The sequence below is a fragment of the Morus notabilis genome, unplaced genomic scaffold (assembly GCF_000414095.1).
Source record: "Morus notabilis unplaced genomic scaffold, ASM41409v2 Scaffold688, whole genome shotgun sequence".
NCBI classification, from domain to species: Eukaryota; Viridiplantae; Streptophyta; class Magnoliopsida; order Rosales; family Moraceae; genus Morus; species Morus notabilis.
Window position 1 is genome coordinate 26,621 of NW_010366867.1, and position 25,132 is coordinate 51,752.

The following is a 25,132-nucleotide window of genomic DNA, read 5'->3' on the forward strand; positions in this document are numbered from 1 at the left end:
AAAAAAAAAACATTTAAAATAACTATTAGTCACAATCCTACCGGGAAAGGTTGGCAAAAAAAAAAAAAACTGTCAATTATGATTCATAACCTGTCAAGTTATGCTCCATAACCGGACAAATTATAACAAAAAATCTGTCAACTTATCTGATAACATAAGTTATGGACTATAACCTGTCAAGTTATGGGAATAACCTGACAAATTATACCATAACCTGGATTTTTCTCCTTCAAAACATTAAGATAAACAAAAGCATAAGAATAACACATAAAAATAAAACCGGTTATGCTCCATAACCGGAAAAATTATAACAAAAACCCTGTCAACTTATCTGATAACATAAGTTATGGACTATAACCTGTCAAGTTATGGGAATAACCTGACAAATTATACCATAACCTGGATTTTTCTCCTTCAAAACATTAAGATAAACAAAACCATAAGCATAACACATAAAAATAAAAATCACCTGGATTTTTCTCCTTGAAAACATTGCACAGAAAAGGAATGGATGCATACGACTCCACTGCACTTCCTCTCATTGATGCTAATGCATATCGGCGAGCCATTCATGCTTTGTAGTAACTAATCTCAACACCGTGCTTACCATGCATTATAGACCTCAAATCATTAGGACGTAAATGGTCTGCAAGCCCAATGCTAAAATCGCCCTTTAAAAACTCCGAAACAACACGACTATTTGCTTGACGATGCTCAGCACTAGCAACATCAAGTGAACAAGTATGTTCCTTAATATACTTCTTCACTGCCCAAACATTAGCATTTGAAACCTTAGCAGCACGCATCTTCCAAGTACAACTCTTATTTTTACAAACCAAAACATAAAATGAATTATTAGATCTTTCAGATTTAAATTCAAAATGCCTCCTAATAGCAATTACATGCATGAATTTCTTGAGAACCGACTTGCTCATGAATTGATTGCCTACATTCACATCAAACGACATAGGTAACTTTGAAATATCCAAATCTTCAATCAAAAAATTATTCATCGCAACATCAATATCATCTTCAAATTAACAAACGGAACCATCAACATTAGAAGATGACGCCTCATCTCTTGAACTCATAAAACAAGATGAAGAAGAAATAGATCCCACTGCACTAACGGAGCTACTAACAAAATCTATTACCAACGGGTATCCAAGAGCTTCCTTACTGTGTCGAACCAAGTTTAAAAATAACTTAACATCATCATCCCTCTTTAGGTCCGAAACAATTTCAATTGAGTCCTTCAACTTCCTTCCCACAAAAAGTAATAAAGAATGAACATCAGCATTAAAACCAAACAACTCAAGATTCAGCTCCTCACATAAACACTCCTGCAAAAACTTCAAAGAAGCATCCTCTGGAATAAAAACTGATTGAAAACTAAAATTTGTATATTGGTTTTCTAGACTCCATTTTCCCCTATAAGCAACAATGACTGAAACAGATTGCATGCCTACAAACATATTACAGGAACACTGTCACGTTAAAGTGCATAACCGCACAAGTTATATAAAAAAACCTCTCAATTATGGACCATAACTTGTCAAGTTATGTTCTATAACCGGACAAGTTATAACAAAAACTATCATGACTGAAACAAATTGAAAACAAAACCGAAAAAATGCAAAACGTGAAAACGAAATTACAACAAAAAAAATAAAAAACTAGAAACGAAGAATGCCCAAACATGTTGTTCCGTAAAAATCGACCGGAAAACAGCAAAAAACAAAGGCTTAACAGACAAAGAAAGAAAGCAAACCGAAATAATGCAAAATATGAAAACGAAAATACAACAAAAATAAAACTAGAAACCTAGTAAATCACCGGAACAGCTGCTCAAATCCAAACGAGAACAAGAACTACCGACCGACGAACCTGTTGATCCACCGACGATTCACCGACGAGCAAATGGAAAACCGATGATCCACTGACGATCCACCGACGAGAGAGAAAATCCGAGCGCAGTTACGAGAGAGAGAGAGCTACGAGAAGCTAGAGAGAGAGAGAGATCTGCGACAGAGAGAGAAAGACAGAGACGATTGAAAGAAACAAAGGAAAAAAAAAGAAAGGGTAAATTTAGAAATTCAAAAATTATGGCATATTAATTTTTATAATTAAAAATTGGCCTATATGCTTTCTTAAGATTTTTAAATTGGCATATTTTCTACTATTTCCCTAGTTTATAATCCAATGCATTTATATAACATAAAAATAGTTTAAAATCCATGGACCACCGCATGTATATATTTAATCATGTAATTCAAAATAACAGGCTTACTAACTTCGTTTTAACGTAACTAAAGTGTTTATATATAGCAAAAACAATACATACAAACACATATATTATAAATTAAGAAAATTTCTAGTTTAGCAATTGTTTTTTTCAACTCTATTACTTATGCTATTATATAAAATGTCATTATAAAAAATAATTTGCACATTACGAAAAGTGACCTGAAAAAATAACATACAAATTATGCAACTTATGAAAAGTAACCCTTTACAGGTTATCAGTGACATAAAATAAATTTTAAAATAATAACAGAAATAAAAAGGTGTCACCTCTTTGATGGTTTTTATGAAAATTTCTCATCTTAGCTAAAAGTGAAACTGAACAAGTAGCTAGGAAAGAAATCTCAAGTGCTACTGAAGGTTGACCAGAAGGCCATTCATCTTGTGTCTTGGTACGTTTTCGATAAACGAACTTTTAAATAGGTTAAATGAGCCAAGAAAAGTATACATAATTCAACAACGAAATAAGTATGCAACGATTCAAACAACAATCCTAAAATTCAATGCATTACATTAGATTGAGAGATACTTCTATGCATTTATTATGACGTAAGCGTGTAAAGTTGTGGGAACCAACAACTTGGTAGCTACAATTTTTCAGATTCTAGCATCGCTAATAGTACTCTTTCAACTTTAATATTGACCATACTCCAAGTTATTCACATCAAAAGGGAGAAACGTATTACAATGTAAGATTTAAAATATTAACCTACTCCCAAGTTATTCACATCAGTAAACTAAACATTCCACATATGGATGGGGTGACTGGCTTTGTGGGGACCTTCATACTAGAGTAAATTGGCGGGAACGAAAATAGTCAGACCATCATCTGATTCTGCTGGCTTCATAGGAACTGAAGTTGGGGTCTGATATCTAGTGCTGCTGCAGATGGTCGATCTGCAAAATTATTAGCTTTCTGTCAGTATACATATAATTCCAAGTTTGCTCCGAAGGAACCGAATTATATACAGATAAGAGAATAACAAAAAACAAATATGCAGACAAATATACCTTGAAGGAACGACGGAGTTCTACTGAGTCGTCATGCCCTTAATGGCACCGTCTATGTTCAGTTTGAGCCAATCTGAGGGTGGAGGAAGCCAAAAAAGGGCCGGATTTTGGTTGTGCAAGGGAGGAAGCCAATATACCTTGAAGATTGTGGAAGTTTGGTTGAACTCCTTCGAAAACCTTCCTGTGTCTCGTGAACCAAATAAGGTCTAAAGCAATTGAGGCAAAAATAAGGAAGTCCGCTTGAGCAGGAACCAAGTCTTGACCCTCCTCAATGCCGAGTTTTGAGGAAATTCCTCATGGAGTGAACCAGGAGATACTCAGTCCTACGGCCCCACAAAAAAGCAAACCAAATGGGCTTCACAGCACGGCAGAGAAGGAACAGATGAACAGCAGTTTCCTCCTCGTCTTCACTGAAAGGGCAAGAATGAGGAGAGTCCATAAAGTGAGAGATTGCAGTCCGGACTGGTAAGATACCCCAATAGAATTGCATTGCCACAGGAGAAGTTTGTGACGAGGAAGAATCTTCCTACTCCAAACTTTGTTCCATTTAACATCCACTGACGGTTGAGATATGAAACGAAATCTGGGGTGAAAGGCGTTGTCAAAGTCTTGTAAAGCCCTTTGCGATATTAGACATCAATGAAATTCAGTCCAATAGCCTTGTTTTTAACACGATCATTTTGGCTCTGCGATCATTTTAACACCTTTTCACAGTTATGTAGAACAAATCAATGAATACAATAATAGAGTAAGAAACCACTCACATATGGTAATTTATTAGTTAGCAAAAATTTCACCACAGAGATCTTAAGCATGCAAAAAATTAAACATCAACTGTCACAGCTAATCATTTACTCGCAATATCAACATGTCAACCATTTACTCCAAGTAGAAGATCCTCTAATCCTTAAAAAAAAAAAAAAATCGCATAAAAAATTCAAGATTATTTCTCAAGAAATGAACATTATTAATTACCAAAAACACAAAGCAAAAGATCCGAATTACTTCCAATTAGCAAAGCAGTAAAAAAATTTCGAACTTTTGAGGATATGAGGCTAGATAAAAAACAGAAAGAGGAAAAATAAAAGAGGGGTGTTTAGAGAGAACCTCAGGGCCACCAAATTCGTGAACCCTAATAGCTTTACCATGTCTACAAGTGGTGAATGGCGAAGAAGCTCGAAAATACTATTGCCATATAGGCAATATTTATATCTATATAAATACTAACTCCTTGAACACCTTTCCATAATGGACTCAAAATTTTCGTGGCTTCAAGAAAGAGTTGATTCAAACAATAAATCCTCTCGACAGTCAAATTTCACACAGCTACACAATTAATGATGATTCATCTAAATTGACAGACAGGGCTAGAAAATTACCTTTTCAACTTTTTGTCTTCCTAACAACATCCTTGTCCATTGTCTCCCAGAAGGCCCTCCTATAAATAATGTGCCAGTGGTAGCAGCTGCGAATATAACAAGTTCTTGCAGGGCTGTTTTGTGGATGGCTGCTGAAGAAGTGCCCATCAACTTTTGACCAGCGAGCCAACTCGCCTTGCCGCATCTGCGACATTACCTCTTGCATCCTGCGCAACCTCGCACATAAATTTTCCAGCTGATTGTCCAGATTCTTTAATCTTTGCACCTGCATTAAAAACTAAAGTAAGTGCAAATAAAACAACAAAAACAAGAATAAACAAAGCAAGTAATATCAATAAGAAGGTACCTGAGGAAGAATAGAATCCGCTAGCCTTATCATGCCACTGAGGCAGGATAGGAGAAGGCAATGGACCAGTAGCAGAAGAACAGACTCAAATTCAAAGAAAACTATAAGCCTGTGAGAAACAGACCCATTAATGAGATGTCTCGGAGGTGTTTATTAATAACTAATTTCTAAATCGACCATAGATGACTTTATAAACTTCAAAGCAAAAAACAAAAGATTTTTCGCCATTTACATACGCGTCTAAAAAAATCGATATCAAGTTCATATAGCTTGGTTACACAAACCGTCATAGCCATGTCAACAATTCAAAGAAAAAGCTCTTAAAGAAAACAGAAAAATGAAAAAGAGTTTTCCAAGAAAAGTTTACCCCAGGCACCAATCACGAAGAACAAATTGCTTCCCCACCAACAGTCTCCATAGCTTCTTGGGTTTCTTTTTTTTTTTTCCTCGAATTCTTGCTCTTGAAAATTGCAAAAACTAAAAACCGCACACAAACATGCACAAACGCACACACACTCATACACCCATAAATAACGCACGCCTATTTGATTATTCGACACTCGTGAGTGTCGAATTCCGAATTATGCTTAAATCTTCGAGCACACAAACTGCAGCGACTCTTGTTGGCATTCTAATGCTTTTAGCGGTGAGCTATTAACCTTGCGTGGGAGGGATTATTGAAATCCAAATGTTTACGGCATAAAGAGCATCTCAGACACGCAGCTGGTACTACCACCTGATTCTCTTCTTCCTCATCCGGTGTGTTGTGTTCCATAACTTCGACTAGTTGATGGTTTTCCAGTACCTCTTCCTCCGGTTGGTTTTCTGGCACCTCTTCCTCCGGTGGGTTTTCCACCGGCAGCAGAGCAGCTGCCAGTTCTGGAATGTCGTAGGAGATTATCTCCATTTCGGAATCTTGATTCTTAGAGGGAAGAGAAAAGTACGCTTTAAGGTGTTTAAAAAACAATAATAATAACAACCGGAGGAAGAGGTGCTGGAAAACCCACCGGAGGAAGAGGTGCCGGAAAACTAGCCGAAGGAAGAGGTGCTGGAAAACCATCAACTAGTCGAAAGTATGGAACACAACCCACCGGATGAGGAAGAAGAGAATCAGGTGGTAGCACCAGCTGCGTGTCTGAGATGCTCTTTATGCCGGAAACATTTGGATTTCAATCATTCATCTCAAGCAAGGTTAATAGCTCACTGCCAAAAGCATCAGAATGACAACAAGAGTCACTGAAGTTTGTGTGCTCGAAGATTTTAGTATGATTCGGAATTCGACACTCACAAGTGTCGAATAATCGAATAGACGTACGTTATTTATAAGTGTATGACTGTAAGTGCGTGAGTGTGTTTGTGTGCGGCTTTATATCTGATTACGTAGTAAGATTACTATTTTACCCCTTATAATTAAAAAGAAAGGGGAAGAAAGAACAGAGAGGGAGAGAGTTTTAAAAAAAATAAAAACCACGTCACCGACGGGCTCGCGGCTGCCAAAGCTGGTCATGATACGCAGAAGCTCCACGACTTGCCACCTTTAGCGATTTCCCGACTTGGGATTCTCCTGAAAAGCATCTTGGCCGCCATGCTTGACCCCATCACGTACTTCTCATCCAAAGCCGGCAGCTTTTTCCCTTCCGGTTTGCTATGGTTGCGTAGAAGTGTTCAAAACAACTGAAAAACCACCACCGAACCGACACTGATCGAAAAAAACCAAAAATTCGGTTCCACGTTAGCAAACCGACTAATTCGGTCGGTTAACTGACCGCCCATGGTTCATGGGCAGTTCGGTTTCGGTTCTGCCAACTGAGGTGATCAGTTAAACCGAACCGACCAACCACCTTCTACTCCATTTAAAAAAAAAGTTATTATCCATAGATTCAAACCTCTATTCTTGTAGATGGTGAATATAAGTCCATCATATTATTGAAGATAGACGTTTAAAAGAAGTTAGATCTCTCTAACTTGTAAGTTGTGATGGAAAAATGAAATACATAGCCATTTATATAGAATAGTTGAGGGAAGACATTCTCATCTCTTTTAATGTGGGACTATTAAAAGTATGATGTGTTTGAAAATTTAAGCACATCAGACTTTTAAAAGTCTCACATTGAAAAAAGATAAGAATGTCTTCCCTCAACTATTCTATATAAAGGGCTATGTATTTCATTTCTCCATCACAACTTACAAGTTAGAGGTCTAACTTCTTTTGAACGTCCATCTTCAATAATATGATGGACTTCAACATAAATAATTATTCTAATTGAGATTAGATGTAAAGCCTTAGTCCTTAAAGGTACATTCTTTTAGGCTTTATTTTTTTGTCTTTTAAGCCATTTTTTCTTTTTAATTTTAACTATTTAAATATTAAATATTTAAATGGTTAAAATTTAAGAAAATAGTTCACAAAAAATTTTTTAAGTAAGAAACCGACCGATAAAAACTGATAAAAATCGGTTGGTTAACTGACTGAAGACATTGTTCTTCAGTTCGGTTTCGGTTTTAAATTTTCAAAAACCGACATTGTTGGTTCGGTTTTGAAACCGACTGAAATTGTCGGTTTTTAACCGATGAACACCCTTAGGTTGCGAAGGGAATGAACGCTCGGGAACGTCAATGAAGCGTTTGACCTAGCCTTTTCACTCACCTGCATATAACCCAAATGAGTGACTGGAGATTGAAAATCTAGTAAATGGATAACAATAAAATTTAATAAAAAGAAGTTTTGGAAGTGGGGTTGGCGAGAAAAATACCATGACCACGTACTCTAATGGAGGGGTAATTGGGAGGGAGCTTGGAGTGGTCAATTTTATAGAAAGATCACACCTTTGTATGAACTACAGCCTCTGTTTATCGGAAGAAACGACAGAAACGACAGAGGGCATAAGAGGTTACCTTACAGCAGAAGAAAATTAATGATGATAATAAACAATGCTTCAGAGGTTACTTACAAGATGAGGCCAAAGCATGTCTTGCCAAAAAAGGGCTTTGTGCTCTTTGCCCTTGCTTAGTCCAGGACATTACCTCCTGCCACATGATCAGTACTACAAATAGTGTAAGAAACGCCAACTATTTCATATATGTCGATTTATTCCGATACCCTTAATTCAGTTTCAACGTAATATACGTATGTATTATCTGGCACACTAACGTATTATACTGTATATAGCACACCGCACAAATAACTGATACCATTACATATTGAATCCTCTTTGAACGAAACCATGTACCCTTATATTTCCCGCAAGTACCCTACATATACGAAAATCATAACGTACTATTTTCTGCTTTATATTCTTATTAAAACTTTAGCATTCATTTAGCAGGCTCTGAGAAAGGATATCAAGCCTTGATTTTGCATGGCCAAAAAGTTACTGCACGAGCAGTTCTAAAGCGCCTTTTGGAGCGCGTGGAGGGAACAATAAAGTGAGATTGCATTTAATGTGGGTTACTTTATGCTGGTTTTTTTTTTTTTTTTTTTTTTTTTTTTTTTTTTTTTTTTTTGGGGGAGTTTTTTTTTTCTGTGTGTGCATAGTCTCTTGATCTGTAAAAGCTGATCTTTTTAATTTTTTTTTTCTTTTTCAATCTTATTTCTTCACTACCCAAAGCATATTTTTCCACAATTCAAACAAAAAGAAGAAGAAGAAGAAGAAGAAGAAAGCTTAATTTTCCAATTTTTCCAAATATTTTAAAGGGAATTACTCATTGAACAAATACAGAAAACAGAGATAATTTTTGGTTTGTGGAGCCTTGGTTGATGGTCTGAGAGAATTGAGAGTGGGGGAAGAGTGTTGTGGCATGTGAGGGAAGTTTTACTAGAAAAGGGAATTTTCACTGGAGATGCATGCGTGAGTGACGGGTTTATTGGAGCTTACCATATGCCATGCTTTGCCGCTTCATCATTAATCACTCGAGCTTCCCTCCATGCTTTTGATCCTAACAAAATTATGCAATAATAAATGGGTAATCAAGAAAAACGTTTGAATAAGCTTCAAAAACTGGTAATACACTAACTAGGACTGTGAATCCTAATTTGCTCTTTGAACTTTTTCTGAAGTGCACTTGGCACGTAAATCCCAGTACTATAATAATGCCTGTTCCTGGATAAATGAGACAATTAGTTAGAACACCACATATAACCTGTTTATATCCCATCTACTATATACTCTTCAATCATAGTCGACCGTTATATCTTATACCTCCACAAGTTTGGAACTCAGTGAACCATGATCAACCCCGTTTGGAGTTGTGAAAAGCTGGGTCGTGAGCAGCGGAGGAGCATTCCCTTTACTGTTGCTCCTCAAACTCATAGTAGTTCATGCCAGTTTCTTTGCCTAAAGCTCCCTCTCTCCTTAGTTGGCACCAACCGTGTAGAGACAAGAAAAAAGAGTGCCATTTATCGAAGTTAAGAAAACATAAAAAGATAGGAACAATTATAAATTGGAAGTACTCACTTTTGTTATAACAGCAACATTAATGTGTTTTCTTTGGTGGACGTTAGACTCTCATAATGTCCATTTTTGTTGTTTTGCTCATTAAGGGTGTAGTTTATATGGTGTCGGTACCACAAGAGGGCCATGGTCATCAGGTTGGACCACAGCCTGAGTGTGAGTAGCCATATTTGGCCACAGGAGGGTCCCTTGTGGCTTGCAAATCCTGAAACCACTCTTTTGTCCTTTGTATTCTTGTTGCCTTATCCTTTGTCACAGTATTTGCTGGTTTGTCCTCTCCCTGATTACCTGATTTCGTTATTGATTTGTTCTTTTTTGTTGTCCTTATCTTTCCTTTCGCTTGTCTCAGAGTCTGATGGTGATGCTGGTGGTGGAGCTTCTGACTGACAGATTTCACCCTGATTTTAACATCCCTATTCGTTCCTCCGTGCTAGCATTAACCATGCACTGCATGACATTGTCATTATTATCATTTAACACGTACGTGATGGTATTTAATACTAAAAAACTTTGTTGGTTCATCAGATACTTGTCATAAAAGTGGCAACAGACGTTTTTGAATAATTGGTTTTGTTCTATTTTGATATGGTAAGTGTAGAAAGATAGGGATTTTCTGTTATGTTTTTAAATTTAAACTGATTATTAGGATTGGTTCTAGATATATTTAGGAGTAGTTATCAGTTCCTACATTTGTGGGATATTAGTTAGGGGAATAAAGATCAGATCCTAGGGCTGATCTATTTATTTGTTTCACTGCTGTACGTTTTCAATATAATCAAAAATTGTTTTCCCTCAGTCATGCATTCATGGTATCAGAGCCTAGGCTCTTCCTTGGGAATTTTTAATGGCTAAAACAGCCATGACAAGGGCAAATAACTCCGCGTCCTCAGATGGCAGTACCTCAACAAATTCTGCCATAACAATGCATGGATTAGAGAATCCATCTCTTCAATTAACTGTTCACAAATTGAACGGTAAGAATTATTTAGAATGAATGCAGTCGATTAAACTGATGATTGACGGAAAGGGGAAACTCGACCACCTAACTGGAGAAACGTAGAAACCAAAAGATGATGATCCAACCTTGAAGACATGGAGATCCGAGAACTCTTTGGTGATTGCATGGCTCGTCAATTCCATGGAATCAGCCATTGGAAAGAAATTTTTATTTTTACCAACTGCAAAGGCAGTTTGGGAAGTTGTTCAGGAGACATACTAAGATGTGGAGAATTCATCTTAGATCTTTGAATTAAAGACAAAGCTGTGGCTGTCTAAGCAGGGCGATCGAGATGTGATGGAGTATTACAATGAGATGACGGCTTTGTGGCAGGAACTAGACTTGTGTTATGATGAGGAATGGGACTGTGCAAAGGACAGTGTGAGGTATTTGAAGAGAATGGAGAATGATTGAGTGTGTATGTTCTTGGCAGGATTAAACAAGAACCTAGATGAAGTTAGGCCGTATTCTTGGCAAAAGACCCACGCCATCTCTCCGTGAAGTGTTTTCTGAAGTTCGAAGAGAGGAAAAGCGGAGGAAGACGATGATGGGAGAAGGCAATCAATTAGACACTGAAGCTTCTGCTCTAGCGGCAAGAAATAATTAGTCCACACAACCTGGTGGACAAAACAAAAGCCAAAACAGAAGGGGAGAAAAAGTATGGTGTGATCATTGCCATAAACCTCGACATACGAGAGACACATGCTGGGAGCTGCATGGAAAGCCACCAAACTGGAAACCAAAATCATTCGGGCAGCCTAACCGTGACTCAAGGGCGTTTCAGGTAGGTATTGAGGAAAAAAGCACACTTGAGGGAACCTCAGAGACTCCTTCGTTCAGTAAGGAACAATTAGAACAACTGTACAAACTTTTACAATCTACACAACTCTCAAACAATGTGTCATCCTCTTGTTCTTTAGCCCAAAAAGGTAATTATCATCAAGCTCTTGCCTTGAGTGTGTCCCTTATTTCAGATTATCCATGGATCATTGACTCGGGGGCAACTGATCACATGAATGGATGTTCTAAACTGTTTTCTTCCTATAGTCCGTGTGCAGGGAATCAAAAAATTAAAATAGCCGATGGTTCTCTTTCAGCCATCGCTGGGAAAGGATCAATAGTTATTTTGAAATCCCTTGTTCTCCATAATGTTCTTCATGTTCCTAATCTCTCGTGTAATTTTTTATCCATTAGTAAATTAACTTGTGACCTAAAGTGTTGTGCTAAATCCCCCCCAACTCATTGTGAATTTCAAAAAATGGACTCGGGGAGGATGATTGGCAGTGCTAAGGAGAATGGTGGACTCTATTACTTTGAAGATGGAAGTAATTCATGTGGACAAGCTCAGTTTTCTAGCCTTGAATCATTATCCATCTCTAGGAATGATGAAATAATGTTATGGCACTTTAGGTTAGGCCATCCCAGCTTTCAATATTTGAAGTACTTGTTTCCTAATTTATTCAGAAATAAAACCGCATTATCTTTTCAGTGTGATATTTGTCAAATTGCTAAGCATCGTCGTGCATCATTTCCTGCCCAGCCATATAAACCCTTTGCACTTATTCATAGTGATATTTGGGGGCCATATAGGATCCCAACAATTTCTGGAAAAAAACGGTTTCTAACTCTAATTGATTATCATACTCGTGTTTCTTGGGTTTATCTACTTAAAGAAAAATCAAAAACTGAACAAGATTTCAAAAATTTTTACAATATGGTGGAAACACAATTTCAAGAAAAAATTCAAGTCTTTAGGAGTGACAATGGAAGAGAATATTTCAGTAAAATTTTGGGGGCATATTTTTTCAAAAAAAGGGATTATTCATCACAGCTCTTGTACAGATACTCCACAATAAAATGGAGTGGCAGAACGAAAAAATAAACATCTCCTACAAGTTGCTAGGTCCTTAATGTTTACAACTAAGGTTCCTAAATACCTATGGGGTGAAGCTATTCTTACTGCCACCTATTTAATTGATAGAATGCCTTCCAAGAGTTTTGAATTTTAAAGCACCACTGAAAATGTTTAAAGAAATCTTCCCTACATCATGAATCGTCTCTGATTTACCACTTAAAGTATTCGGATGTGTGGCTTTTGTGCATGTACATAATCATAATCGTGATAAATTAGATCCTCGTGCATTAAAGTGTGTTTTTCTTGGTTATGCATCAACACAAAAAGGTTACCGCTGTTTTGATCCTAAAACAAAACAAAAAATTTGTCACCATGGATGTAACATTTTTCAAGTCTCAGCGTTTTTTCAATGCTCCTCTTCAGGGGGAGAATACCTATGAAGACTCACTGTTTGAAATTGAAAATGGCAGCAATGTTATCGAAAACGACAACATCACTGTTACAATTGAACAGCCTACCTTAGTGCTTAGCAATGAAGTTGTTACTAGAATAGATGATGAAAAAAAGCATAAATTATTTGGGCTTGTCTACTCGAGAAATAGAAAGATTCAAAGTAAAGATGACATTGGATCCTTGGAAGGTCGAGATTCCAATTCGAGTCTAGATCCTAATGTTATGGAATCTTCATATCCGGGTAACACTTTTGAATTATCCTCTTCTTCTAAAATTGTTGTGCCTGAAAACACCCCCATTGCTCTTAGAAAAGGTGTTAGACAATGTACTCATCATCCTATTTCAAATCATGTGTCTTACAAAAATTTGTCACCTTCCTACTCTTTGTTTATTTCACATTTGTCAAGTGTGGATGTACCTAAGAATGTACAGAAAGCTCTAAGTGTTCCATAATGGAAGAAGGCTGTTTTTTAGGAGATGGAGGCCCTAGAGAAGAATGGCACATGGGAGAAAGTGACCGATTCTAACACAGACTCACCGAAAAATAAGAAATCACAAATATTAAAGATCCAAGAAAAACAAGAACACAAGAATTTGTTTGACCGAGGTTCGGAAATAATTCCTACATCCCCGTTGAGCTCTTCCTCAGAAAAGCTCTATTTACTATTAGAGAAAGTTATTACACCCTCTAATCTCTCAATACAAGAAGAGCCCCAATTCAGATTACAACAAGAACCCTAATTTAGAGCAAACCCAGAGAAAATACCAAGCAACCCGTAAAGAATACCCAGTGGAAGAACACCCAGTACAAAACCTCTCCCAGATTCTTTTCTATTATCATTGCTTATTGTTTCTCTCACCAGAAAACCAAACGTTCTCCTTTCTCTCTCTAAACCCAGAAGTTCTCTCTCTAGAATTGTATATGTGCTCGGTGAAGTTTCAAATCCTCAAACTTATAACATAAAATAGATGATGGACCGACTAAACTTGGAAGTCTCCACTGCCTTTCCACGTGTCTTCCTGAGATTACTCCACTAAGCTTTTAACCAAAACGACTTGTCACTTGGTGCAATTCCTTTCTCTGCTTTATGTCGTTTCCTAAGATTACTCCACAAAACTCCACCTTAATCTCAGAAAAACTGACATTGTAAAATATTTAGAACTTCTCTGAAGATGTCACTGCTCTAACTTGACTAGCTAACATCAAGTCTTACCAATGTTTAGTAAGTCTAGACACTTCTAGAACTTACCAACGTTGATCACCTTGGTTGCCATATTTGATGGATTATCCTCTGTGTTGATCTTTTCCAGTTGTACTACTCCCTCCTCCACCTTCTCTCTGATGAAGTGGTGTCTCACATCTATATGCTTGGTCTTCTCATGGTAGACTGGGTTTTTGCACAAGTGAATTGCAGATTGACTGTCAGAATAGATCATAGCTGAACCCTTAAGAACTTTCAGCTTCGTCAATAGTCCTTGTAGCCACATTGCTTCCTTGACTTCTTTAGTACCAGCAATATACTCAACTTCTGTACTCGATAGTGCTACAACTAACTGAAGTTGAGACTTCCAGCTTATACAATTTCCATTTAAGGTCATCATATAAGATGAGGTTGATCTTCTTCTGTCCCTGTCACCTGCAAAATCTGAGTCTACAAATCCTTCTAACACCAAATTGTCAAATTTCTTTTTATATATGAGACCATGATCAATTGATGTATTAACATACTTTAGCAACCACTTCATGGCAGACCAATGCTCAGAGCCTGGATTTACTATATATTTACTTAATACACTAACTGCATAGGCCAAATCAGGCCTAGTGCAGATCATGGCGTATATTAAAAACCCCACTGCACTGGCATATGGGATCTTCGCCATTTCAAGTTTTTCTTCTTCTGTAGATGGAGACTGATCAACACAAAGTTTAAAATGGCCAGCCAGTGGTACAGAAGTTTTCTTAGACTGATCCATATAGAATTTTTGTACCACCTTCCTGAGATAATTTTCTTGGGATAGATACAAAATTTTATGAAATTTGTCTCTTTTGATATCTATTCTCAAGATTTTCTTGGCTACCCCTAAAGTCATAGTGGCTCCTAACAAAACCTATTTTTGTAACATGTTGATCAAACCTTTTATACCATTGACGAGCGGATTGTTTGAGTTCGTATAGTGACTTCTTCAAAAGGCAGACTTGATTTTCTTTGCCCTTTTCTTCATAACTTGGTGGCTGATTCATGTAGATTGTTTCTTGAAGGTCTCCATGTAGGAAAGCTGTTTTGACGTCCATTTGTTCAAGCTCCCAATCTTCATGTGCCACCAGAGCCAAAATGGTCCTAATAGTCTTATATTTTGCCATAGGGGAGAAGATTTCTGTATAGTCCACACCCTCCACCTGTGTAAAACCTTTGGCAACCAGCCTTGCTTTGAATCTCTTAGGCTCCATTGGGCTAATCCCTTCTTTAATCTTGTAGACCCACTTGCAATCTACAGGCTTCTGCTTCTTTGGTTTATTTACCAAAATCCATGTATTATTCTGCCTTAGAGATTTCATTTCTTCTTCCATTGCTTCTCTCCATTTACCAGCGTTTGTGTTAGGAATGGTGTCCTAGAAGCATAAGATGTAATAGGATATTTATTATTTATTTAATAAAAGAGTTTATTCATTATTTTATGTGCATATATTTATGAATATCAATAAAAATTCCATGGTTATTTATGCAACCTTAAACATTGTATATAAATGTTATATACGAGAGGATAGTGTTTGGAGATAATAATCAAAAAGCAATGTTTATAATGAATTTAATTAAAGTTCGGAATCTTTAATTAAAACATTATTAATACATGTCATTCCCATTTAGAATGGAACGGTGTTATCCGCACTGTTAATATGGTGAAATATTGAATGAGTGTATTTCGCATAATGAGATTATATGGAACAAGGACACAGACACAATATGAATTTCTAATAATTCCGTTAAGTATAGAAATTCTAATTGAGTCTACCGATGGTCATATATAGGATGGTCTTAATCATAAGTTCTTAACAGACTCATATTTATGGATTTGTGTCTTTTGATTTACTCGGTACGGATTCTGAGATCCTGAATCCTATTCCTTGTATTTTGGAGATATGATGAAGTAGGTAGCCGGGAATGTTATTACACGAGATAGAATCCATTCATTCTTAAGAAAGAAGTAGATAAATAATTCTCTTGAGGGTTGATTCGGTACTTGGACCAGTAGGAGCTCCGATTCATGAATGTGTTTTATGAATCACTGTCCATTAGAGAATCAATGGTACTCAAGGATAAAGAAGTAATTAGAGAGGTTAACGGATTTTACGTTGCTCTAATTATGAATTATTTATGGATGATTGATATATATGCAATGACTATATCAAATGGACACTTCACAGTTTAGAAGTAATTTATGTCTATAATTTCGAGAGTGCAATTCCAAGTTTATAGTGGAGTAACTATTGGAATTAATAGAATTAAATAAATTAAAGCGTTTAATTGATTATTAATTTTATTAGAGCTCGGGATTATAGGTTCATTAGTCCCCGCATCGTCCTAGTAATTCTGCCAGACACAGAGGGCAAAATGGAAATTTTAGAATTACGGAATTCTAAAATTAAACACTCGAAAATAATTGATTGAGAATTTATTATTATTTAAATAATGTGATTATTTAAATTTGAATTTGAACACATCTAGATTTATCTATTTAAACTTATTTGATAAGTTGTTCAATTTAGAAATTAAAATTATTTAAGTTTGACTTAAATTCGAATTTGAATTTGAAATAAAATTGGACTAAAGGATAAATGATGATTTTCTCTTCCTTCCCTATCTACAAAAATTGGCACCACACAGGGATGAAAATCCTCTAGGGTGGCCAGCCACAAGGATAAGGGATAGAGGAGATTTCGTTTCGAAATTCAAATTGGATTCCTTCTAGAAGTTTGACTTCTACTTTATAAATAAGAGAATAGTAGAAAATTGTGAACACAATTTTTGTGACAATTTTTGAGACAATTTTCAGAATTAATTTTTGCCCTAATTTTAGAGGTGGCCGAAATTCCCTAATAGAGATAAGGAAAAAATTTTCTCCAAAAAATTTCACATCGTGCATGCATTGGTATTTGTGGAAATTCGAGTGTTTATTGTAACCCGTTTTGTCCCAAGTGTGCCCACACACACGTCTTCGTGGATTCTAGAAATTGACGTGGAAGACATTGGTTTTCTAAACACAAAGATTGGAGCAAGGACTATTCGTGGTCAAAGAACTCAAGTTATCATCCGAGTTTTGCTTCCAGGTATTTTTCCTGATTGAGTTCTTGATATATATAAATTAATGAGATTAATTTATTCGTGTATAAATTAATATAATCTATAGAGTATCTCAAAGGTTTTATGAAAATTTTTGTTATACACGATCCGCTTCTTCCCTCCCCGCACCACGCTTTCACATCCGGATTCGATTCGGTAACCAACAGTTTGGACCTATCATTGCTCCATGGAAAGTCTTTGGTTCCTCAATAACTAACTCTTCTGCTACATTTAAGGCGAATGCTATTAAATTTCCTCCATCATAGCGTGGAGGAACATTTCATATATGTATGTCCTGTGTCAACTGGTAGCCCTCCAAATCATTCGGTGCTGTTTCCTCGGATTGTGTATCGGTCATTGGAGTTTCAGAGTTTCTGTTTAAAACATCCTGAGCAGGCTGCTGTTGTTCATCCCCTGTTTCTTCTTGATGTAGGGTACCTTTTGGCCCAGTATTGTTCTCCACCTCAAATTGAAGTTGCTGGATTTGATCTCTACTTGTACTTGTATCAAGAGAGGGAAAAACATCTTTTTCTTCTTTTAAACAGGGCATATGATATTCATTAAAAACAACATCCCTACTTATTACTATTTTTTACCTAGGACCATTCCTGACACAGAACCTATATCCTTTAACACCTTCAGGATATCCTAAGAAATACATTTTATTGATCTAGGATCTAATTTTCCCTCTTTTAGGTGTGCATAGGCAACACACCCAAAAATCCTCAATTTTGAAAAATTTGGAGGTTTACCAGTCCAACACTCCTCAGGTGTCTTTAAACCAATTGGTTTACAAGGACATCTGTTTATTAGATAACAAGCTGTTGTAATAGCTTCACCCCATAAATGTTTGTTTAGACCAGCAGTGAATAGCATACACTTTACTCCTTTCCATTCAGGTTCTATTCATTCTTTTAGCTATCCCATTTTGTTGGGGTGTTTTTCTCACAGTCCTATGTCTTAAAATTCCCTGATCATGACAAAATCTAGTGAAGGTTTCATGGCAAAATTTCATGCCATTATCAGTCGTAAGAGCTTTAATTTTCTTATAAGCCTGATTTTCAATTAATGTTTTCCAATGCTTAAACTTCTCAAAACATTCATCTTTAGTTTTAAGCAAGTGAATCCAAATCTTTCTAGAGTGATCATCCACAATAGAAAGAAAGTACATGTGCCCACTGTTGAGTAAAAATATTTATTAATATTAAAATAATATTTCACACACAACATAATTTCACTTATACTATGATTTAATTAATATAGGAGTTTATTATTTTTAGTTCGACCCATTCAAGATTATAAGAATAACCTCTTAATTCCAATCCCTTGGTACAAGGAAAGACCTTTTGATTCTAATTAAAACAGTAAAATCTATTTTATGTGAATTTAAGAAATTTGGGCTGATTTAAAATTGTGGTTGAACTCGATGAATTTAGCCGACTTGCCTACATACCCTAATGGGGGATCAAGCCACTTGTAGTTCGAATTTTGGGTTTGAAAATTTTAGATAATTCCTTAGTGTATGACTTTATGAGGAATTTACGCACTTTGAAATTTGATTTACTTTTGTTTTGATTGTCTTTTATGAGGATTTCATGATTGAATTTGATCTTGAAACTGCACCTAAATTTTAGGTTGCCTACGTATCCGATAGGGAATCAAGTCAATCTTAGTTCTTCATATTGAATTTAGATTTTGGAGAATTCTCCGATATATGACCATATGGGGAATTAAAAGGATCCTTTTTGAATTTGGCGTTAAGAGAGATTTTTTTTTGAATTTGGGATTTAAAAATTGTATTTAATCACCATATAGTTTTATGAGACAATGAGCTCATCTTTTTGAACTAAGAGGCAATAAAGGGGCTCAATTTGTGCACTTTGAATTTTTGGGTATTTAATATTCTGAATTTCTTTGAGATTTTAATCTTTTATCCGTTATCTTTTTTAAAAAAATTTTAAATTTCATATCTAAACTTATTTATATATATCCCTTTTTTTCGCTTTTTTTTCGCGCCCAGTTTAGGTTCAAAGGAAATTTGAATTTCCCCATCCTCATCCATTCTACATATTTCCCGTCTTTATATATATATATATATATATATATGTGTGTGTGTGTGTGTGTGTATATAAGCCATTGCATTGCAAACGTCACATCACAGCAACTGCAAACATCCGTGAACTTTTAGTTTATATATATATATATATATATACACGCGCGCTTTGTGAAGATATTGAGAAAGACTAAAGGTGCGGGTTTACTTGCCTTTTTTTTTAATCTTCCTTCTTTGATTGCTTCTTGACGCGTATAGTGCGATTCATAACAATCGTACCCAATAATTTGGAAAAATTTTAATCCATGATTTTTTTGAAATCACATTCAACTTATATAGATCTCTAAAAAGAAATTTAAGACTTAGTGATAATCATAGGATTGTGATAAGAACGAGAAACCACACACCATGAGTGCATTAGGAATTTATTAAGAGTATTACAAATAAGAAATCTTCAAGGAGTAAATCACAATCCCACACTTTAAAGTGTATATAGGACTTGATTTAAATGTACTGTATCTGTTTAATAACAGAGAAAATTAAAACTATCAGTGTAGAAGAAGACCAAAATATCAAAATATGTATTTACCTTCTTGTTTTGAAATACCACAATACACTTCTGAAGATGTATATTTTTCCCTCACGTCACTGTCACCTGCACCGCACCTTTTTTTTTCTTTCTTGTCATGTTTCCACACACACACCTGCACCCACTTTTTTCTTTCACTTCTCACGTTTCCCCACACACATGCACACATTGTTTTTTTTTCTCACGTCTCTTCTACACACTCTTATGCACACACACACAAAGTCTTCATAAAAGCTTTCCCTCCAGTCTTTTTTTTTCTTTCTTCTACACTCGCTTCCATTATATAAAAAAATTCCATGTTCTGCACGTTCTGCACCACGTTATGCACCCTCTTTTTTACCACTACTCCATGTTTTAAAACGTGCATTTTTTTAATCCCCCTTCTTTTCTTTTTTTATTATTATTATTTTTGGGCCAGCACAAAATTTAATTTTCTCCTCTCGATTTTTTTAAAGCCCATTTGTGATTCATCATTTTTTTACCGCGAACAGATGCCCCCTCAAGCGTGTGCGTGTCATTGATGAACACGCGCAACGTTTGAGTTCGTTTTTTTTAACTCCCTTTTTGTTATTATTATTTTTTTCAGTTGCCAATGGATGTTTATGGGGAGATTTGTTCAGAGAGGGCGCCAAAGAATCGTGGTGGAGAGGTTGATTGTGGTCTAAAATATCGCAATTCAGTATCGTTAAATGAAATCATTGCCTCTACGGATTCGAAACACCGGGCTATTTTGACCACCACTTGTGAGGTACCTTGTGGAGATTTGAGATACAAATTCTCAAGTGAGACAAAAGTTGTTCAACATCTTCAACAACATGGTCCTATCTTTAATGGGAAATTTCTTAGGGAAATTAACAACGATGATGCTGGGGACTACAGATTTGCAGCGACAAATGAATTCTACCCGGGACTTTTATACAATTTGAAAGCAGAGAAAATGTCAGGAAAATTCAATTTTCGTGGTCAAGCTTGCTTTCAACTTTCTCTAATGGAATGGACTGAGCACATTTTAATACATAACCGCACTATTTTACGTAGTGCAAACATTTATGGAGCGGTTGATGTTTCTAGGTTCCCCCATGCACTTAATGCTAACGTATGGAGAGCCTTTGTTGAACTATAGGGGCCACAAACTAATACATTCCATCACAATGATGGTAAAATGGGAATCTGTTTATATGATTTGAAAAGAATTAAAGGTTTAAACATTCTCGAAATTCCTTATGAAGAATTTATTCCGTCAAATGCTCGATTACTAAATCCTTCCTTGTACTCTCCCACTGTTGCTGAGCTTTTGAGGACTCATTCCAGAATCTGTAAATTTTTAAATGTTACAAAGGTATCTTGGGGAGAATGGACTGAGTATTTTTATCGTGGGGATACACGTCTTCATGGGTTACCCAGGCAAACACCTTATAAAGGGAAATTTTTTTTGAAAGAAATGCCTTCTCTCAAGACCTTGCGTTTGGATGTTTAGGAAGAGTGCATGCTTGCAACTTTCCTATCTCTTTGGCTAAGCCGGTTTGTTTTTCCCTATTAAAATAATTACATTAGGCTTGAGACTTTCTGCATTGCCACTTTGATGGCACAAGGAAAGAAAGTGTCGCTTGCACCTTATGTTTTGGGTTATATCTACCATGCATTGAGTACTTCTTTATTCAAGTTGGGATGTTATTGACGATTCCCCTCGGATGCGTAGGGTAACCGGACTTCCAGCTGATGATAAACAAAGTTTAAATGTTGCTAGAAGCACTTTTAGGGGCGAGGATTATGTGCGTCGTCCATTTTCTTTCCTTGAGAGAGAAGACACTCTTTACTTAGATGATAATGGTTTATCTGACGACATCTTTGAGCTTCTTGTTTCCTTACGGTCCTCCATATTACCTGTAAGAGTGGGAAACGATTTATACCTCGAAGCATATTCCCCTAATAGATTTGCTCGTCAATTTGGTTTTGACCAAGGCGTGCCTTCAAATAACTTATACCTCAAGTCCCAAACGTGGTTTATCTATCGGGATTCTTGACATAAAAGGCGCATGGGATTTTCTTCTGAGAAGGAATACTGGTGCCCATTTTGAGGTGCCAAGTATGACCTGAACGGGCCAATGCACATGGTGGTACGGTCGCTGGTGGGTGAAATGTAGTACACCCTATTTAGGAAGATCTGTGAAAGTATTCATTCTTTATTCAGTAAGAAGCCTTATAAGGCAGAAGAGCTCACATTCATAATTACTGATATTAAGAAAGTATATGAAACACTTGATGACATGCTTGATAAATGTCGATTTCAAGTAAATGAAGGGACTTCTGAGGTTCGTAAACGTGTGTCATTGATGAAGCATGCGATTCTGAAACACGCCATAAAAGGACCAAATCCCAGTATGCTCAGACTTCTAACATTAATTCAAAGAATATATATGCTCTTTGGGCTTCAAAAAAACTTAAAATTTCCAGTGTTGGACTTCCTAGACTATCGAGCCTCCTTCTGCCCCAATCGGTCAGGATACCCCTATTACTGCAGACAACTTAGATGTGGGAGGTCATCATATGAATGACAGTCCATTCATGGAACTTAAGGAACTTTTTGGAAGAGAATCAACTTAAGGAACATCCTCCTATCAGGGAAGACACCGGTGCAGAGACATCCAAATGTTTAGATATTGTCCCTTATGTGGAAGCTCCTCGTCCTTTGGCGATGATGGTTCCTCCTCCCTGCAATCCAATAATCACAATGTTGCCTCAAGATCCGACTGCCATTCAATCTTTTCAAGAGTTTGTCGTCACATCCGCTTCTTAAGAATTGAATATCAAACAACAATTTCCAGAGTCAGTTGCTCCATCGGCCTCTCAAGAACTGTCTATGTCAATCTCACGTCTCATTAGAGCTTATATAGATAAGTTAAATAAGGATTTCATGCTTGGTATGCTACAGTAAATCTTTACTTGGATCTTCAGCTTGCAATCACCCCGAGAGACTTTGACTTATCGCTCTCAAGTGTTTGAGTATCTCAATACAATTAGTTTCATTTGTGCTCAGAAAAGGTTAGATGATCAGGCGCTTAATTCGCTCAAAGATACCTTGGATAATTTTTTCAACTCAGAACAGAAGCTGGCTAATGCTCCATCCTTTTTAGAAGAAAAGGCAGCTCTAAACAGCGTGGAGATTAAAGATCTGCTTCATCGTGATGAAAATGCCTTTCTACTATAAAGTCACTTTCAATCCAAGTAACTAATGTCGAATCACTTGTGATTAGGGAAAACGCCACTGAAAAAGAAGTTATCAAAACTGAATTGGAGGCACAAAAACTGCTACTAGTGGCGCAACAGTTGCATCAGGCTTATGGAGATAGGTTGCTGAGGCACGCGTCCAACAGTTGAAGACTTCCTTAGAAGAACAGTTGAAACTTAGAGGACGTTTGGTTGGAGGATTCAAACCATGTGATTCGAACCATTTTCGATTTACGTGAATTTTTTGTGAGAGAAAATACTGTAGCAAACCATAAATCATGATTCGAATCAGGGAACAAATCCCTCTACCAAACATCTCATTAGTTAAGAGCTCCAGATTTTGAAAACCGCAGTGAAAGTAAATCGATACTTCAAAATTGAGAAAGTTGAGGCTGAACTTAAATCCGAAAGGGATGAATCTCAAAAGATTCGTGATTCACTTGCTGCATTTTTTAAGGAGAATCCATGACTTGTCCCCTTTTCTTTTTATTTGCTGTTTAGCTCCCCTCTTTTTGTTTAGACGTTTTTCTTTCTGTCTCTTTCATATTTGATCAATTTGTTTAGACGTTTTTTGCTTTTGACTTTATGTTAATAAAACATATTTGATCAATTTTATTTCATTCCAATAGAACGAAATAGTTTGTTTTTTTCTTATTTTGTGGATGCATCCAGCTTATTATTAGATTGCCTACGTATCCTTTTTCACAGAAATCAAGCCTTCCGTAGTTCTATGGAGGAACACATGTATTTTTGTTTTGTTTTATGGCTGCATCCAGTTTATTACCGGATTGCCAACGCACCCCTTTTTGGGATATCAAGCCATTCGTAGTTTACTATGCTTAATTTATTTACTTCCACTGTTATCTTTCTTCTGCAGGTTATATGTCAGGAGGCGTACCTCTTCCATTTAGGCATATAATTTTTTGATAAACTTTCCATTTACACAAGAGTAAATGCAGTGACCATAATCAGAAAGCTCATATTACCTTGCATCCTTCTTGTCATAACAATTGGCCTTCTGATTGTAAGGACCAACTCTCCCATCGTGAAGGATCTTAATTTGACCTTTTTGTTAAAAGCCTCTGCTACTTGGGCTTGGTAAATTTTGAGCTTTTGTTGTACTGCGAGACTTTTCTCATCTAATGCTTCAAGCTCAGCTAATCTCAAATGGACATTTTCGTTCAGTGCCATCAATTGAGTAGCAATTCTGAAAGATGGCAATTGCACTTCTAATGGGAGTACGGCCTCGGAGCCAAAAACCAAACTCTATGGTGTGCAACCCGTTGCAGTTCGCACTGTGGTTCTATAAGCCCATAAGGCTTCTGGGAGGCGTTCATGCCAATCTCTCATGTTCTTTGACACCATTTTCTTTAGAATTTTGCAAAGCACTTTGTTAAAGACTTTTGCTTGGCCATTTGAGGACGGATTATAACTTGCTGAGAATCCATGTCGAAATTTGTATTTTTCCATCAACTTCGTCATTGGTTTGCATATGAAATAAAGAGCGTTGTCGGAGATGATCTTCGATGAAACTCCATAACGGTAGATTATATGATTCTTTATGAAGTTTGTGACATCTTCTGCTCTTACTTCTTTTAAAGGTACTGCTTCAACCCATTTTGAAAAATAGTCCGTCCCAACCAAAATATACTTATGACCCTTTGAGGATGCTGGCGTGAAAGGTCCAATTTCATCTAAGCCATGAGTATCAAATGGCCATGACACGATTGATGGGTGAAGAGGCAATGGAGGTTGATGGATGAAATCACTATGGAGCTGGCATAACTTGCAACGCTTAGAAAAATTAATCGAATCTTGCACCATGGTAGGCCAATAATAACCTAATCTTTTTATTTGTACTGCAAGTTTAGGGTCGGCTTGATGAGCTCCACATGTTCCGGCATGTGTTTCTTGAAGAGCATGTGATGCCTCATCTTTTGATAAACATCTCAATAATATTTCATCAAAAGATCGTCTGGAAGTAATCGATCAATAGTTGACGCCAATCTGCTTCCTCTGTATTTTCACTAAAAGTGACTACATTTACCGCTTCCTCCTCTTGTGTTCTTTTGACTACTAGTGGTAGCAGACGTCGTTCGCCAACAGTTATCGGCATTTCCCTTTCC

At 36.6% G+C, this 25,132-nt stretch overlaps 2 long non-coding RNA genes across 2 annotated transcripts in view; both read right to left on the minus strand.

Annotated features, from left to right (window-relative positions):
- Nucleotides 1-2,859: 2,859 nt before the first annotated feature.
- On the minus strand, nucleotides 2,860-6,103 carry LOC21385743. The gene is made up of 4 exons (XR_002903367.1): nucleotides 5,041-6,103; nucleotides 4,695-4,959; nucleotides 3,316-4,001; nucleotides 2,860-3,201 (listed from the first exon to the last, which is right to left on the minus strand). It is a non-coding gene; the product is annotated as an uncharacterized LOC21385743 (long non-coding RNA).
- A 1,378-nt stretch (nucleotides 6,104-7,481) lies between these two features.
- Nucleotides 7,482-25,132, minus strand: part of LOC112094114 — a 32,448-nt gene continuing 14,797 nt past the window's right edge. The window contains exons 7-12 of the long non-coding RNA XR_002903366.1: nucleotides 9,240-9,938; nucleotides 9,055-9,140; nucleotides 8,916-8,976; nucleotides 7,992-8,067; nucleotides 7,794-7,886; nucleotides 7,482-7,687 (exon numbers count right to left, since the gene is read on the minus strand). This is a non-coding gene — a long non-coding RNA (uncharacterized LOC112094114). The remainder of the gene's footprint in view (nucleotides 7,688-7,793; nucleotides 7,887-7,991; nucleotides 8,068-8,915; nucleotides 8,977-9,054; nucleotides 9,141-9,239; nucleotides 9,939-25,132) is intronic.